Raw genomic sequence first — 19468 nt, 5'->3', positions numbered from 1 at the left:
AAACATTTCTGTTCAACTCTTTTTCTCTTAAAAAAACCCTGTTAAGAATCTGACTGGGCCACTACTGGTTGAGTTTCTCTCTGCCCCTTTCAGAAGCAGAATGTGATTTGCTAACATATAACAGTAGGGTTGCCAACCGTCCAGGACAATCCTGGAGTCTCCAGAAAATAAAGATTAATCTTTAATTAAAGATTAGGTCACATGAGGAAGTCTCCAGGAATTTGTCCAACCACAGGTGGCAACCCTATCTAACAGGCTCATCATTTTTTCCATCACTGCTCATGGGTGTCTGTGTTTTCACCGTTGGCCTTTCTGGCAAAACATTATATTAACTCTTATCCTGAGGGTAAATCAGTCTCCAGGGTTCTGCCTCCTGGGAACTCTCCTTACTCACTGACTGCCTCTTAATCCTGTGTCTATCTTAAGGCCTGACCTTGCAGAAGTGCTGAGTAACCTTGATTCCCATTAAAAAGCTGAAGGTGCTGAGTAGCTCAGAATCATGCCCCAAATGGATGATGCAAAGAACCTCATAATAACTCTTTAACTAATGTAATAAATGAAGTTACTCCTAAAGAGTTCCAGGTTGGTGTAATATTATTATTATTATAAGCCAAGGTCTGAATGAGTGCTCCCCAGCCATCTGTCAATGAACATAGGGAAAAAGGCCTTAGGAGCAGAATGTGTTTGCACAGAGACAGCTACTTTGCCTACGTGTTCAGCAGACAGACCTGCTTTCCCCAAGTGTTCCATTTTGGCTGTTTTAGGTTAAAATTCACTTAATCTTGAATGCAGCACGGTAATTAAATGTTGTTATCCTTACTGTATGGGCAACAGAAGTGTACTTAATATGCCCTGAGGAAGTCCCTAAATTTAACCTCGCTCTCTGAGCAGGGGGTAATGGTGCCAAATCCAAGTGAAAGTCAGAAGGGATGGGGACAGGTGACCCTACCGAGTGGGGTGAACTCTGTTTAAAGAGGTACCATTTGACCCTCCCCACAGCCTTTAAAAGGACAGCTGTTCAGACTTGGTAGAGTTCTTGTTTCTCTCAGTGATCACTATAGCTGAAATCACTGATAAGCAGGTCCGGGGCAGCCTTAGACTGGGTGTGTGAACAGTGTTGTGGTGAAAGACAATGCAGAGAGGTTCCCCACTAATCAGTGAAATCAATGAGAGCTGCACTGAATGATGGAACCTCAGACCACACCATTAAGTGGCAGAGACAGAGGTGAGCAGCAATAGCTGCAGAGATATTGCTCCATGCTCCCCACTCACAAGAGCGGAAAGTGAACCCATGTGAATGCACCCCTGAATTCTGGGACTTTGCTGATTTCGGACAACACACCAGGAGTTGGGTGCAGCAGTGGGAAAGGGGAGTGGTGTGTTAAAGGGACATTTGTCCATTAGACTTTCATACCACAAGGTGGGAAACTGAGGCAAAGGACTACTGTCCTAGATACTGTGCAGGGTAGTGTTTATGTACGGTTTGCATACTTTTGATTCATTGTTGGAATGTTTTCCTAAATTAACACTGTGATCTCTCTCCCTTTTAATAAAAAGTTTTCTTTTGTTAAACACAGACTCAGTGTTTGCAAGCGGAGAAGCATTGCCTCTTGGTGCCAGGTGATAGTTTAGTTTTCCCAGATTTCTGAGTGGGACTGGAGCTGATTCTGTCTTGTAATGGTAAGAAGACTTCCTAGATATTGAACCTGCCCCTTGCTGCTGCCAACACCATCATCTTTCATTTACTAGTCTTGGTCACTTTCCAAGCATAGAGGAAAATATCCCCATGGCCCGGAAAAGCTTAAAATATAAGAACCAAATTCTCTCCTCATTTGCATCTTGTTCAGTCCTATTGTATTCAGTGGGGTTGCATGGGAGGGGACAGTAAAATATGACCCATAATTAGACCCAGACGATACAACTTGAAGTTTAGAGGAACTAGATTCTACTCTGAGTTACACCAGTGTGGACATAGGCACTGATTTCCTCTCTACCTCGGGTTGCTCGATCCCCACTCTGCCCAGGTTCTACCCCCACTCCACCCCTTCCCAACCCCACTCCGTTCCACCCATTCCTTCAATGCCCCACCCCACCTCTTTCCCCCCGCTCCACCCCCACTCCGCCTCTTCATGCCCCATCCCTGAACACGCCCTGTTCCTGCTCCTCTCCCTCCCTCCCAGCACCTTCTGCATGCTGCTGAACAGCTGCTCCACGGTGTGCAGGAGGCACTGGGAGGGAGGGGGAGAAGTTGATCAGCAGGGCTGCCAGTGGGCAGGAGGCACTGGGGGGCAGGGAGGAAGCTTGACTGCTGGTGGGTGCTAAGCACCTGCTAATTTTTTTCCCCATGGGTGCTCCCACCCTGGAGCATCCACGAAGTCAACACCTAGGAGTTTGAATCAGGAATAAATCTATTGAAGTGAGTGGGATGGCTGCAGATTCACTTCAGCAAAACTGAACTTTTATAGTATAAGGCCTATAAAAGACAAAGACAAAGTCCTATGTCATTTTCTTTAAAAACCCCTTACAAACCTCATACTTGAGTAGTTTTGTTATTGGAAGGCTGCATGGAGAAAAGGTGTGTTAGGGAAGAAATTGTGTAGAACAATAGTTCTGCTTAGCAGTTAATGGACTAATAAGAAAAGATTATAATTAACAGGGTTGAGCATCTGTGGAAAGCTAATGCCTTTAAAGCACATCATATTATCTCTGCTTTCATATCAAAAACACTTCCAAGGAGAATAGGCCTTCAACAAGCCAACCTTTGCTCTCAAGAGTCATCCATACTGTAATGAAATGCAGTGTCAACATTTCATTCATGTACTCCACTGCAGCATATGAAAGACAGGTTATTGCATGGGGAGTGAGGATTGTTCTAAGTCTATGATCAAATAGAGGTGAAATAATGTACCAGCTCTTCAGGAAAAAGGAGGGAAAACAACAGGCATTTCAAGGTTACTTACCAGATGAAAGAGAGAAAGCTGAACTATACAGCATCAAATTACAAAATGGTCACTTCAGGGTTGTAGCGATCTGTCTTTGCCAAATTTATAGGACCAGCAAGGTGTTGTTCACCCCATACCAGCCTTAAAAGAGTAACGAGGTTGAGAAGGGAGCCAATTTAACTTGAAAGGCTGGACCTGAGGGAGAGCCAGAGCTGAAAAGTCTGATTGGAGATGGAGCCAAGCCTGAGGAGGAGTGGGTGGGGCTGACAAAGACAGGAAGTTGGCTGCAGAAAGGGGCTGAAGGGGAAGTAGTCTATAGTCACTCCCTGGTAGAAGAGAGTTTGGGCTGGCAAACCCAGAGGGTGAGGAGCTAGAAAGTAATGCTGAGAAGTAGGAAGGTAGCTAGGGGAAGAACAACATGATCTGGGAGTGAGCAGGCCACTATTGCTGGAGATGGGTCCCTGGACTGGAACCTGAAGTAGAGGGCAGGCCTCACTGTTACTGGAGGCATGGCACAGTCAGGGCAGTGAAGAGAAGGCTGCTATTCTGTATAGCGGGACTTTAATACTGATCTGACCAGATGGTTGAGTCATGAAGGAGTACCCTGAGTCCCAGAGAAAGAGAGAGACCAGGGGAGAGGAATTGACAGAAGGGGGTATTGGACCTGTGAGGAGCTAATCTCCAGAGCAACCAGGAGGAGGTGCCCTAGTATTAAGTGGACCCTGTGACACATGGTAATCCTATCGCAGGGGGAATAAGTAGTGAGGCAGGAAAGGTCATCTGGGGTTAGGCTAGTGATTTAGGTAAACCTGGGTTTGATTTCCCAAGATTTCTTGTATAACCGTAAGCAACTCACTCAGCCTCTCTGCCTCAATTCCCTGCCTGTAAAATAAGGATAACGGTAGCTTTTTGCACAAGGGTGTTGTGAGGATAAATGCATTAAAGATTGTGAGGTGCTGAGGTAATAGGGATTGTAAGTACCTAAGCTAGGTAGTGAAAGGAAAGTGGGTCTTCTGAGTTGTGTGCATGTCCCAGTATACATCTATAGCACCTTTGTAATGAAAATCTCAAGCAATAAATTCAGCTTCATAATTAGGCTGGAGCAAATAATTCACAACAAAGGGTGCCTTAGTTTAGCCTCTCTTCTTGTGGAATGCCCCACTTTATCCGTGATTGGAATTTATTCAACAAGGTTTCTTGAACTTTTCATGCATTGAGTGTGAAACTTGAGCCCAGTTGCTTAGTTGTGATCTGTGAAATATTGTTCCTTGACTGAATGAGTGCACCGGCACTACCGGTACCAACACCTGCCTGCACATTTGGTTTATGGGAATGGTCTCCCACGTGACTTTGAAATTTGCTTTCACACAAACATTTGAGGTAGTTAAACTTAATGACTCAGCCGCGTGAGGAAAGCGAGCACAAAAAGGATGCTTACACAACCGAAGCATGTTCATTTCAATGTAATTTGTAGAATTCCCTCAGGGCTCAATTCCAAAAAAACATTCAGCAGCTGAAACAAACTCACATGACAGGAAGGCAGAAGAGGCGTCAGAAGTTGTTTTGTCACATGACCCATGCCACATCCAGGGTCGGCAGCCCAGTCTGTCAGATTGAGGGCACTTTGCAGAGGAAGGAAAAAACAGGTGGAGACAAATAAAAACATCAAAAGAAAAGTTCCAAAGCTGGTAAAAGAAAATAAGCTAACAGGTCATAGAACAACTGGTGTTTAACCACATTAGGGGATCATCCAAAACCCATTTAAGTCAATAGATTCATTGACTGATTTCAGTGGGCTTTATATCAGGCCACTGGGCAATACAGCCCAATCAATGAACAGGTCCTGCCCAAGGATTTTCCATGAAGCGTGGATAGAATTGTTCTCCCTATTCTACTACACCACCAGTAGCTATAAGTGATTCCTACTAAATGCAATGGGAGTTTATGGACCCTGTGCTAGAAGATAGATCCCCACCCCTCAACATAGCTGTTTTAACTGCTGCTGTACCCATTGGGCTACAGGACCTTGCACATTTGGGCAGTGGCTCTAGGCAGGAGCATGGATCCACTGGCCATACAAAAAAAAGTCCTCTCTACACTCTCACAGGAGGAGCACCACCCCTGGCCACCCCATAGCTCTGCAATGTGCAAAGGTCTCTGTGCTACCTTCTGAGTCTGCAGAGTGTACTTGGTGGGGGTTAAGAAAAAGGATGTGGACCATAAAGTGAAGTTGCCTTTGCAGTAGATGACAGTTCACCAAAGCCTGATAATCTTTCCCTTCCCAGTTAATAACATAGTTTTCCTCTCCTGTATCAATAAGCTGCTAAACCTTCTCCTTTCTATCCTTTACTTTTTCTTGTGCCTCTAATCCACAACTATGGCATTGTACTGGCTGATTCTAATCACAAACTCTAAAGGATATGATGGGGGAGGGAATAAGCACATATAAAATGAAGGCCATGCTTAATGAAAATGATCCACCTCCTTCTTTGTTAAGAGAAACCCTGGGGTAAAGGAGGGGTGGTAGTTAGAGTGACAAGTACTATCGGGCAGAGCTCCGATATTTGTTTTTTCTGCTTCAATTGATAGTCTGAGCTTGGCCTCTCAGGTCAGCAGAAACTCCAGGGTGAAATGCCAGATTGCAACGTCTCTGTCTCCCATTCACTTCAAGTGAGAACAAAAGCTTTGAACAATTAGCTTGGAGCAGAGGAATTAGAACGATGCAGCTTTGTCCTTGATACATATTTAAAAGTTGGTGCAATTGTGATATTGATACTAAGTCACTTAATTCTTTTTCTTTTCAGAGCATTTGACAAGCTTTTATTAATTCTCACGCCACTTCTGCAAGGCAGGTGGTGTTATCCCCATTTCAATCTTGCCCCAGGATTTTTATGAAATCATGAGTCAGCCCTTCTCCCCCCACCCATCTCCCTCCCCCCCACCCCGCAAATAATCTTGAGATTTGTTTTTAAAAATGCGAGATTCTTTTTATTTGCCTTCTGGTGTCTGAGCTTTCAGGGTTCACATCCTCATACTTTTCTCCACAACCATAATGAGAAACTTATTTTGTTTTAAATAAAAGGCTGAGGTTCTCATGTAAACACCTGACTCCAGGAGCTGAGGCCTTCAGCCAAATATCACAAGACTTGCAATAAAATTGAGAGATTTAGCAACACTGCTTTATAGATGAGGAAACCAAAGCCACTCTCCCCCATGCATTTGCAGATCATCTATGCACACAGGCCCAGATACACAAAAGCATTTGGGTGCCACCGAGATCCTCGAACCCCCTGCTTATGATCCCTAAGCTGCTGGGCTTGGGTTAGCCCTAAAGGACATAAACGCTTGCTTATTACAGAATCTTCTATTACCTTTTGAATTTAAGATTGTACCTGATTTGTCTATAATCTTGTAAATAACTTATTTCTTTTTTTCTAGCTAATACACTGTTAGTTTGTTTGTTAGAGGCAGAGATAGATTAGCCACTGGGCCAACGAGGCCTGTGCCCAGGGGCCCCCCAGAAAAATGGGCATCCCTGAGCACCAACCCACTCCGCCTGCCCACCTGGTGCTCCTGCCAGGGAGCAGGGTAAAGGTGCGGAGGCTTTCCCCACTCCCCGGCAGGACAAGCCCTTGCGCCTCAACCCCATTTCCCCAGCAGGAGTGCCAGGTGGCGGAAGGCCCCCACGCTCCGACCCAGCTCCCAGGCAGGAGCGCTCGGGGAGAGGGCGGACGGGGGGACTCTAGGTAAAAGGTGTGGGGAGGGGCCCCCACTTGCTCTGGCCCCAGCCCTCACAAACCCCTAATCTGTCTCTGGTTACAGGATTGACAACAAATATGGTCTCTGGTTTGAGATCTGAATACAATTGACCTGGGGTAAGTGACTTGTCCTTTGGGACAGGCAGTAACCTGAATAATGTGATTTTTCTTTCACAAGAGGCAGACGTGCCTGAGTGGCAAGATAGATCAGAGTACCCAAGGGGACAGTTTGTGGCTCCCTATTAAGGCTGTTAGTGCCTGAGAAGCTCACACTTGTTACTTGGTTGGTGAAATCGAAGTATAGACCACACAACCAGTTTGGAGTTTTTGTCCTGTTTGACAGTCTGCCCTGAAGTTGGCACTCACAGTTGTGAGCAGATAGCATGACAGTGGCACTTTGGTCTCTCCCGTTACCTTCCTGTGGCTCACAGATAAATTTCCTGAGGACTGAAATGTTTGGATCTAAGTAAAGTCTTTGGGTTTGATATAGGGCTATCCGGGTGAAATTCGATGGCCTGTAATATACAGGAGGTCAGACTGGATGATCTGAGGGTCTCCTCTGGCCTTAAGCTTTATGAAACCTATAACCCACTGGTGAATGGATTAAAGATCCCCTTCTGTGCCCAATCCACAGAAAATGAGCATCACAGCGCCACCAAAGCAGGCTTGGCTCTTTAGCTGAAGCTGTAAAAGTGCAGGATTTTTAGGGCTGGAGCTCTCCAGTTCAATTCCTGGTGTCTGATGCATATCCTGGGTACAGGGACAGCTGTGCAATGCACATATGGAAAGGTTGTCATACCACTATGAGCAGAACATCTCATGCAATTTGCTACTATTCACATAATGGTCAAGTAACTAATGAGCCAGGCATCTCATTTGTTTAGTTCCTTATGCATCTAACCTTGTTTGCATTGCTTCTTTGCTTGTACTATGCTGTATATTTCTTCACTTTGTCCTGACTACAATCTCATTTCCTCACCTACAGCTCCCTTCACATCCCATGCTTCCTTCTCACTGCTGATTGCAATTTCCGTCCCTATAATACAATATACAGTACACTGAGAGCTCATGGACCATTAACTCCTCCTAATCTGACTTTAATGATATACCTACCTGCGGATCCCTCATTAATAGCAGATTTGTTAGCTGGAAGAGAGTTCCAAATCAACTTGGAAACTGCTGATCCCTGCAATCACTGGAAGCAGCAAGAACTAACGAGTCTATTTACTCAGTACCCATTTGGTTCTTATTTTTTACCCACATTTGGTTTATTTAATTCATGTTTCTACAGAGATGTGAAGTCTAGTGTTTAGAGCAGCAGACTAGGAGTTAGGACTCCAGAGTTCTTTTCCTAAGTATCCCTCTGTAATTGACTTGCTGTTTGACTTTGGATAACTAATTTATTCCATCCTTCATCTTTTAAAATACCTTCCTGTAAACTGCAGATAATTTTTGGACTTTCAAAAAGCCTTTGACAAACTCCCTTACAAGAAGCTATTAAGGAAACTAAATAGTCAGCAGGCAACAGATGCAGTTAAGTACTTAGTTGCAAAAGTATCAAGAAACGTTAACAAACTAGTGAAGACAAATTGGGATCCTGTACACTCTCATATAAAAGTAGTGATACAAATATGGGGCATCCTCACTCCCTGAACCTGTAGGGAAGATTTAATACAAGAAAAATTATAGGGTCCTCCATATTTCATACAGCGTACCTGAATATATCCCTCCATCTTATTTTAGAAAATTTAATAACAGAGATTTTTGTGGGGTCCTGGTCAATATCCATGATTGTCACTTAAAAAAAATCTACCTCCCTATAGCCAAGGGGAGTTTGGACTCCCAGATCTATAAAAAACATACTTTTATCTTGTCACAGATGGACCCAACTTGACAACACCTTTATACCATGGGTGGAAACTGAATGGGTATTAATGTATCCAATTCCCCCAGAGGGTCTCTTTGAGCCCTCTTTTTGCATGGTGGGGAAAAATAAGGTGCTTACAGTGATAACAGCATGAAGGCTCTCCTAGCTAAGAGGTGCTAAATTTCATCCCCTCTGTCATGTAAAAACACCTATCGGGGTAACTCAGCCTTGCAAACTAGGGGGAAAAAACCTATAATTTGGAAGAACTGGCTGAGCAAGGTTATTATATGGATATCCCAATTAGTCAAGAATGAGGGCTTTGTCTCTTTTCAAACACTAAAGCAATGATGTGACCTGTCCCCTTCAGCAGAGTGGAAGTACTTATAACTAAAATACTTACTAATGTACCAATTTGGTCTGGATGCCCTAGGACTGCCAAAGACCCCAGAGCTATTGGGATCCTTTGCCCCTTAAAAGAACCCCAGTGGCAGAGCATAGTAGGGAATGTTAAAAATGCTTCTGTAGATCTCAGGCTATGCCTAATACAGCAAAAGATTCTATTCCAAATGTATTGGATGCCACAGAGGTGGTGCAAGATGGGGGCCTAGTCCTCTGATGGATGTTGGCGTTGTAATAAAGAAAAAGGAACCCTGGGGCATGTGCTATGGGACTGTCCAACTCCCAAGCAGTTGTGCAAAAGAGAAAATGGTGCTTAGCTTCAGCAATCAAACCTTAGCTGAAAATTACATCCTAGGTTATATACACTGGGGTTAGCTCCACCACAAAGACATTGGTTCTTGAAGGCCATAAGGATTTCCAAGTGCATGATTTTGGAAAAATGAGTAAACTTATGCCCAGAATAGAGCAGTGGTATTTGGACCTGTCTGAGTTAGCAGCAAAAGGAAGACTCACTTATTGATGTAGAGAACTATTAATTTAGAGAAATTTCCAACCCTGTTTCTGGATACATTTGGACATGGAATGCTAAGATAGCTCTCCCCCAGTCTCCTTTTTTGCCTGTGTATATTTTCCCCACCTCCAGTGTTATCCCCACCATAACATGTTATGTATGTGTAACACTGTCTGATTTTGCATTGGCAGGTCTTGCAGCTATGACAAGTTGTAAAGTTGCATAATTTTATTGGCTGCCCTGTGAAATGTACAGTATTTGGTAACGTACAAGCTGTAAGTCATTTACCTTTTGGTATTTTTGTTTGTTTAATAAAAAGTTAATCACAAAAAAGTTGTCCTCGGGCAAAAGGTAAAGTAGTGTCATGGAAACTGACTAAAAGACCAAAACCAAAGAGAATAAATGGGCAATTTTCAGTGTTACCAAAGGTTAGCAGTAGAGTTGGTCAGAAATTTTCCATCAGAATAACTTTTTCCAACAGAAAATTTCATTTTTGCAAAATTGACCCTTGCTCTGGGAAATATAGAAAAATTTCCCCAAAAAAATTCTGTAAGAAAAATAAATGAAATACTTTGTTTTGAGTTGCTTGACACAAATCAATATTTTAGTTGTTGAACTGACCTGAAACATTATGTCAAATCAGTTCGATAAAATATAAAACCGCATTTCCCTATCACTGCATTGCCTTATTGGAATTGCAGTTCAGGGCCTCATTCTCTCCTATGGACAGAGCTACTGGGAGAATGTATCTCACGTAATTCAATGTGGATTTACCTCTGACCAAACCCTGCATGTATATCATGGGCGTCGCATAATTCTGAGTGCCTCACGGGAGATACTGAATTGTCAGGTTTCAGAGGACAGAAATTCTAAGTTTTGCTCACTTCTAGCTAGCAGTGATTGATTTTTTTTTATTTAAAAGGTCAAAAGGGACCACCATGATCATAGTCTGATCTCATGTATAATACAGGCCATAAAGTGCAGATATTTCTGGGTGATGTAAAGCCTATAATTTCTGTTTGAGCTACAGCTCAATCTTTAAATCAAGACTGAATATCTTTCCAAAAGACTTACAGAGATGGAGAATCCATGATGTCCCTAGGTAAATTGTTCCAGTGTTTAATAATCTTGCTGTTAACAGTCTGTCTAACTTAAGCTTCCAACCACTGCATCTCATCATGCCTTTTTCTGCTAATTGAAGAACTGTCTATCATCAGAAAATTCTTCTCCATGTAGGTTGTTGTGGACAGAGACCATCACCTCTTAAACATGTCTTCAATAAACCAAACGGATCAAGCTTCTTTAGTCTATCACTATAAGCATGTTTTTCAGACCTCAAATCATTGTTGTAGCTGTTTTCTGAACTTTCTGATTCTTCAACACCTTGTTTTGAAGTGTGAACATGAGAACAGGACACAAGCTGATCTCACTAATGCAATATTCAGAAGTAATACCACTTCTACTCCTATTTGATATTTCTTGGTTTACACATCCAGCAAGTGGAGTTGCCTTTTTAGCTGCAGTGGTGCAGTGGGAGCTCGGAGTCAGCTGGTTATCTACCATGAAACCTAACTCCATTTCCAGAAAAAAGAAAAGGAGGACTTGTGGCACCTTAGAGACTAACAAATTTATTTGAGCACAAGCTTTCGTGAGCTGCAGCTCACTTCGTCGGATGCATAGAATGGAACATATATAGTAAGATAGATAGATTAGATTAGATAAGTTGGAAGTTACCATACAAAGAGACTCGACTTCTCTACTATATATGACCTACATTCTGTATTCCTAGATGCATTTTAACCCAGCTAAATATATCATCCCTGTTATTCAAATGAGCTTATTTTACCAAACAATCCAGGTGGGTCTGTATAACTTGTGTGAACCCATCATACTTACTATTTTACCAATTTTTTTGTCATCTGGAAACTGGCATTTTATATTTTTCTTCCAGACCACCAATAAAGATATTTGAATAGAATTTGGCCAGGAACAGATCCCTGCAGGATCCCACTAGAAACATGCCTTTTGGATAACTATTTCCTCTTACAATTACTTTGATCAGTTAATCCATTTTTAATTGGTTTAATATTAGCTACATTGATTTTGTATAGAACTAATTAAAAAAAATCAGAATGTCACCCAGGCCTAAGTCAAATGTTTTACAGAAGTCCAAGTATTATAGTAACAGTTACCTTTGGAGCACTCCAAGCTTCTGTACTAGAATTGCTAATATTTGTTTATTATTCAGGAAAGAGAATGAATAGTACAGTGGCAAAATGAAGAGATGACAAATATGTAGGTTAGTCAGAATTAGAAGACACTGAGGAACTTCAGAGGGACCTAGCAAAACTAGGTGAATGGGCAGCTTGATGGCAGGTGAAGTTCAGCTGGTGTCAAATGCTCAGTAATGCAGATTGGAAGGAGGGATTTGAACTGTTCACATACATGGCTGGGTTGTAAACTAAACCATAACCATTCAGAAAAAAAAAAGAATTGGGTGTCACTGGGAATCTCAAATAAACCTTCTATTAAAAAACAGCAGCGGGCAAATAAGCAAAACAAGAGATTAAGGTGGATAAAGAATGGGATAGAAAGCAACACTGGAAGTCATTAAATAAATCAATCATTGTATAGTGTCATTATATAAATCAGTGGTGCACCTCACTTAGAATGCTATGTTCAGATGTGCTCACCATACCTTTAAAAGGATGTGGCAGAAACTGAATAGGTTTTGAGATGGGCAAAGACAGACCTCCTTAGGAGGAGATGCTGGAAAGTTTAGAACCATTTATAGACAAAAATAAATAAGCAGGGATTTGATAGATAAATAATGAATGTTCTAGTGAGGATACAAAAACAAAAGGACAGACAGCAAGATGTGGTAAGAAAATACTTTGTGTGTAATAAATAATTAACCTTTGGACTTCACTTTGTACCAGATGCCACTGGGTGCAAGAGCTCAGTAAGATTCAGAAAAGGAGTAGACATATATGTGGAAATGTTTTCGTTATCCATAACTGCATTAGACAGGGCAAAATCCCACCACCAAATTGCCCTAACAAACAGCCTCCACAGTTAGCATCCCTGCCTTCTATTCAAACCCCTCTTCATATATACATGAGAAAAGATGGTCCATGCTGCTGGACCAGAATGAGGGCAAACTCAGGCTCTGGCAAACTACAGTGGTTAAGTACTCCTCCTTGACATCTGGCCCACTCTTTTAAAACAGGTGGGTGTTAATTTAACTACTTCTGCCTATTCAAATTTCAGTGGGAGTAGCTGTGACCAAAGCAACAATTTTCTAGCTGCAGCAGGTGAGAAGGGTATGATCTGTTCTTTCCAATATGGACTTTGAGACAGTTGTCCATGCCTTTGTTACTGGAGGAGATTATTTTCTGTAATGCACTGAGGCTACATCTTGACATCACCCAGGAATATAATGCAAACTAGAATATAGCTGCCCACTGATTGAAGGGTGCCTCTCACCAAAAGCCCATTACACCTGTGTTCTGTAGTCTGATCTGGCATCCTGTTGGTATTCAGGACCTTGATCCTGCAAAGACTTAGAATCATAGAATATCAGGGTTGGAAGGGACCTCAGGAGGTCATCTAGTCCAACCCCCTGCTCAAAGCAGGACCAATCCCCAACTAAATCACCCCAGCCAGGGCTTTGTCAAGCCTGACCTTAAAAACTTCTAAGGAAGGCGATTCTACCACTTCCCTAGGTAACGCATTCCAGTGTTTGACCACCCTCCTACTGAAAAAGTTTTTCCTAATATGCAACCTAAACCTCCCCCACTGCAACTTGAGACCATTACTCCTTGTCCTGTCCTATTCTACCACTGAGAATAGTCTAGAACCATCCTCTCTGGAACCACCTCTCAGGTAGTTGAAAGCAGCTATCAAATCCCCCCTCATTCTTCTCTTCTGCAGACTAAACAATCCCAGTTCCCTCAGCCTCTCCTCATAAGTCATGTGTTCCAGTTACCAATCATTTTTGTTGCCCTCCGCTGGACTCTTTCCAATTTATCCACATCCTTCTTGTAGTGTGGGGCCCAAAACTGGACACAGTACTCCAGATGAGGCCTCACCAATGTCGAATAGAGGGGAACGACCACGTCCCTTGATCTGCTCACTATGCCCCTACTTATACATCCCAAAATGCCATTGGCCTTCTTGGCAACAAGGGCACACTGCTGACTCATATCCAGCTTTTCGTCCACTGTCACCTTATACATATGCTTAACTTTATACACAGTTCCATTAATGTCAATGGTAGTGTTAATCTCTGAAGCCCTAAATTGATTCTGACCTGGCAACTTGCGCAAATATGACTCAGAGCATTTCCAATTTAGATGCTGATCAGCAGCAGCAATCCCATGAACTTGCATTTTGGCCCAGAGTGTCAAAAAATATCTTTTGTGCAACCCTTATGAACGTTAACTTATTGAGCTAGATTCCACCCACTGGACTAGAGAAAAAGGGGGAGACTTAAGCTACACCCCTGGGGAGCAGCTACAGGCAATTCTGAATTTTTTTTTCCAACAAAAGTTTTGAGCCTGGAGATTTTTCAATTATTCATAACTTAGAGAGAGAGGTGCACTATGTTATATATATGGCTGGCCAGAAAATATTTGAAATTGGTTTTCATTCCACACTGGAACAAAATGTGACCTTTCAAAGTTTTTCATGGGGAAAAAAAAGCGACTAAGAGATAGACAATTGGCTATTCTGGGGTGTAGCTCTTTCTGAGAGTTAGGGCTCTCATCTGAGATGTGGGATGCCCAGATTCAACTGCCCTAAACACAGGAATAGTCTAGTGTGGGAGGGAAGTCTCTGGTTTTAACCAGAAATTTCATTCTGGACCTGAGAAACCTCCCCGATTAAAGTTTCATTGGAACCCGATACATTTTCCATGAAACCTTTTGATTTTGACTGGTCAGCATTTTCTGATGGAAAAACATTTTGTCCGAAATTCCCAATCAGTTCTTACTATGTATTAAGTGCATCTGCACTTTGTTTCTTTTCCTTGTGAACAGAAAAGCAAGTTCATTGTGACAGACACCTATATAACTGAAAGAGGTCATTTTGTCTGATGTGCTTCATCTTTCAATATACCAGCCCATGTTTTGTTTCAGATTCATAAGGTTCTGTGCTCTTTTTCATTCATGGAGAATTTTTTTCTATCTCTGTTTTCTTTATTCTAAAAAAAGTCATCTGACCTGAGAAACACATTTTGCTCTTTGTTTATGGAAAACATAGCATTTATGTTTATACTGTACGTATAGTTCCAAAATTAAGAAAAACTATTGTTTCCAAATGCAGTTAAGGTTGCTAAGTAACACTTAAAGACAGGGCAATAACAAGAGTAGTTCAGACTATCATAACATTTACGTTGCCAGCACAACAAACAAAGAAAAACCCATTACTTTAATCAAGTCTAAAGAAATGCATATTTCACCTCAGCTCAGTCAGCTTAAGTCTGACCCAGGGATTTCAAAATAACTGATATTTGGATTTCGGTCTTAAAATATTTTCTTTTAGAGGGTACAATTAAATGGAAAATACTCATTAATTAGAGAGACGAGGTCCATGAAGAAATAATACCTTTCATTAGAGCAACTTCTGTTGGTGAAACAAAGCAGCTTTCGATCTATGCAGACATCTTCACCAACAGAAGTTGATGCAATGAAAGATATTACTGCATCACCTTTTCACTCTCATATCCTGGGACTAAACACAGCTACAACAATGGAAACAGTTAATAATCAATCAGTAATTATTATATGTGTCAACTGACAGAATATTGTTGGTAAAGTACTACAATTATATTGCAATCTTAAGACTGGATGAGGTGAACACTAATACAAGGGAGTAATTTCAGTCAAATTAACTGTCCCAAAGAACTAATATTCAACATTTTTCTCAAGAATGAACAATTGTAACATTAGTATTGGATTGTTTTACAGTAACACTCAGAGGCCCCAATTAGAATAAGGGCCCCTTTGTGTTCAGGGTTATCCAAACACAGAGGCATCCATGCCTCAGTCTCTTTCAAATACTTACCCACTGAGTAAGGCATTCCACAGCATTGGTTGGGTTGGATGAGATACAGACTTCCTCCCCGGATCTATGATGCTGCTTTGGCTACATCGAAGGACTGTAAACAACCTGCAAGGAGCCAGGAGGTACTCTCCCAGCACAGGCACTGCTTTGGGACACCATAAATGGACCTACAGTGGTCTCCTTCTGCAAGCCCCGCAGTCAGGGGTGGAGTCAGGGACAAGAGGGAGCAGAGCCATAGTGTGCACCACTGCAGCCATTATGTCTTGCATCACAGGCAGCCCTGAAGGGCTGCCTAAATAACGCCTCATGCCATTTGAACTCCTGCAGGAGCCCAGAATCGGGGTGGGGGGCAAAGGTGGCTTAAAGTCAGCTGTGCACCGTTAACCATGGTCTGCACCTTCCATAATATCATCAACTCCACTGCTTAAAAAATCTTGTGTTGGGCCCCAAAAACCATGAGATTAGTTTAAAATCATAAGATTTTGTTTAAAGCAGTATTTTTTGTTTGCCTTCTGGTTTTTGAGCCTTTATGATGCATTCAGGTCATGTTTTCATGCATTGCTAGGCAACCACCATGACTAGAAACTTGGAAATTTTCATGTAATCACTTGAATTGAGGAGCTGCGGCTTTAAGAAAAATACCAAATATAGTGAGACTTGTCAAAAAACACAAGAGTTGGTAGCACTGCTTCTATGTTGTACCACCTGAAGGTACAGCACTATCTCTGGCCCCAGAGTTGGGTATCATCACCATACTTGAAACACTAAAATTCATGCCTCTCAAAGGCCCCCATATACTAATGCTGATCAAAATTTTTCATTCAAAACTCTTTCGTGATGAAGAATGGCTTCTTTGACACACAAAAAGCAAATAAATTCATGTTTTTTAAAAAAAATCTTTTCCCCCTTCCTTCACCCCCTTTTGCTTCTTGAAACAGGGGCTGGGAAGAGGGAGAAAAAAGGAGTAGGGGAATCCAACCTCAGTTGATGTTTTCATTGAAAAATTAGGAAAATATTTTTTAAAAGTTGTTCCCAATTTTTCATGACCCCTGTGTACCCTTTTCCAACCCAACCAGCTCCATTTTACACACAGTTAACCAGAGAATGCAGACCAACACAGAGCCCTTTCAAGCCTTACATGTGAAAACCCTCAGAGCAACTACCCTCTGAGACCCCTCCAAGGGACAGGAGCCGCTAAAGGGATGCCCTGTCTGCTCCCATTAGACTTTTTGGGTGAGTCAACAGCATCTCATTATCAGTGGCATCAGTGGCAGGTGATAGACCTAACAGTATTGGCATAGTGGACATCTGGTCCATCAGAAGGACATCACTCCCACCCCCACCCCTGGTGCAACCGATATAGTGTCTGTGACACTCCCAAGTCTGCACTCACGTTGACAAAGTTTGAGAGTAGTCTCACCAATAACCTTTTGGATAATCATAGCCAAGACTGGAAAATTAGAGGCTGAATGGTCATTGTCCAGACGGTTAAGTGTCGTGATTTCTATTTTTTTTTTGAATGATGGCCAGACAGCAGCTTCTTTAAGCTGTCAACCTGTCTTTTTTAAAGGAGGCACTAATAACGTCCACCAGCACCAGACCCATTTCTTCTCCTCCAGCCTTCACCAGCCAGAAGGCACACCTCTAGAGTACAGGTTGTGACATGAAATAACCCCACATATCCCAGTGAACAAAAGTGGCCTAAACTCAAACAGAGATGACTTCTCTCTCCCCCTTGAGTATTGCACTGCATTCACAGAAGAAGACACTTCAGTCTGTATCTCTCCCTTTCATTTTGTCTGCATAGCAGTATGACAGATTTTCAAGAATGGGAGAGAATCTGATCAGACACAGATTGAAAACAGCTTCCACAACTCAAAGCAAATCTGCCCAAGCTCTCTGCTACTCAAATCCATTGGTTAAGACTTAACCGTAGCAGACATTACGGTGGAGACAAAGACAAAGAGGATGGCTCTAGACTGTTCTCAATGGTAGCAGATGACAGAACAAGGAGTAATGGTCTCAAGTTGCAGTAGGGGAGGTTTAGATTGGATATTAGGAAAAACTTTTTCACTAAGAGGGTGGTGAAACACTGGAATGTGTTACCTAGGGAGGTGGTAGAATCTCCTTCCTTAGAGGTTTTTAAGGTCAGGCTTGACAAAGCCCTGGCTGGGATGATTTAACTGGGAATTGGTCCTGCTTCGAGCAGGGGGTTGGACTAGATGACCTTCAGGGGTCCCTTCCAACCCTGATATTCTATGATTCTATGATTCTAAGTTGTGGTGTTTTGCTCAGAACTATGCTCAGATTTGTTTGACATTTGGCTGGGCTTTAGGCCTATGTATACTTCACACAGGAACCAAGCCATTTAGTACATGAAGGTTAAAAACAAACAGCCACCCCTTCTCCCCCAGATCTGGTCCTGGAAACTAATTGCATAAGCCCTAAAGGATAGTATTGCTGCCTCCTGTCAAGTATTCATGTTCAGCAGGAAAGGTTGGCTTAATACAGCTGAGGATGACTGAGGGAAGTTGGGGTATCAGGGGGAATGTCCCAGGGTGGCATTGGCTCTTTAAGAGGGAAGAGGCCAGTACACCTGTGACAGGAGTTGGGCCACAAGAGAAGGCACCTGGGCCCCAAGTGGGCTGCCTCGGTGAGTGATGCCTAAGAGTCAGTTAGGACAGGGACAGATGTGGGGCTCTCACTGCCTGATCTCTGGGAGTAGGGAGACAGGCCTGGGTAGTGGGAGCAGAAGTAGCAGGAAGTTCCCTGGGAGAAGCTGTCAGAGTCCCCTGGGAAGTGAGCAGTGGGAACCTGCTGTGGGAAAAGGGATCTCCTCCTGGAGACCCTGGGAGGTAGTGCTCAATTAACAGACCCTTGGAGAATCCTGCAATAGGCACTGATGCAGGAGGGAGCGAGAGAAGGGAAAAGGGGAAAATCTGTAGCCCAGGGTGGCTGAGGAATTGTCTGTGGGTTTTTTGCTCATGTTGAAAAAATGTAACTGCCTGAAAGGAGACTCTGGGTGTGGCAGGGGCTCCTTTGTGGGCTGGTGATATGCCAACACACTACAGGGTATATTCCCCATCCCCATTCAAAATAAAGTCCGGGCTCTTGTCCCTTGGATGAAGACACTGCATATATATTCATGAACACCTTCAACAAGATCATTTGCCTACTTCATGACTACAGTGCAGGTGTGCTAGAATTTTATATGGTGCAAAACTGTGCAGAAACATTTTCCTTTGCCTTTACACTAAGGCACTTTTCAGTCCAGATTTATGTAGTGGGGCTAAAATAGGGCTTCATAATGGAAGCTGGTTGCAACCTAAACTATGGAGAGTCCTCCACCTCTGCATCTAACTGTAAATATGCTGTTTCTATATCTTTTCAGGCGATTTTTACATTAAACTCAAATGTATTTACACAAAAATAAACTATTTCAATGAGCCTAATATTTTCCCACATGCACATCTATTTCTGCATTTCACCCTTTTATTTCCACACGTTTTTGGTAACTGAGGAATTGCTGCTGCTCATTATACATGACCTTGATTGATCATGTATATTAATTTTATATTAAAATAATGACTGCAGCATGGCGGACACTAAATTGATGTTTTCTTTCCACCGCGAAGGCTCCGAGGCTGGTTCTGCATGCTGGCTTCTTCTGGGGGAGGCAAGAGATAAAACAGAGTGCCCTTTTTTGTGCTGCTAGACAGCAGTTAGCTTTCAGGCCCTGTTAGTAACATGAAATTGTGCCAACAACACCCATGAACCCTTGCTGGTTTTAGCTGGTGATCTTGTTGAAGGTGTTCATGAATATATATGCAGTGTCTTCGTCCAAGGGACAAGAGCCCGGACTTTATTTTGAATGGGGATGGGGAATATACCCTGTAGTGTGTTGGCATGTCACCAGCCCACAAAG

Source organism: Lepidochelys olivacea (genome assembly GCF_965140295.1).
Source record: "Lepidochelys olivacea isolate rLepOli2 genome assembly, chromosome: 5".
NCBI classification, from domain to species: domain Eukaryota; kingdom Metazoa; phylum Chordata; order Testudines; family Cheloniidae; genus Lepidochelys; species Lepidochelys olivacea.
Note: the sequence above shows the minus strand (reverse complement) of the source record.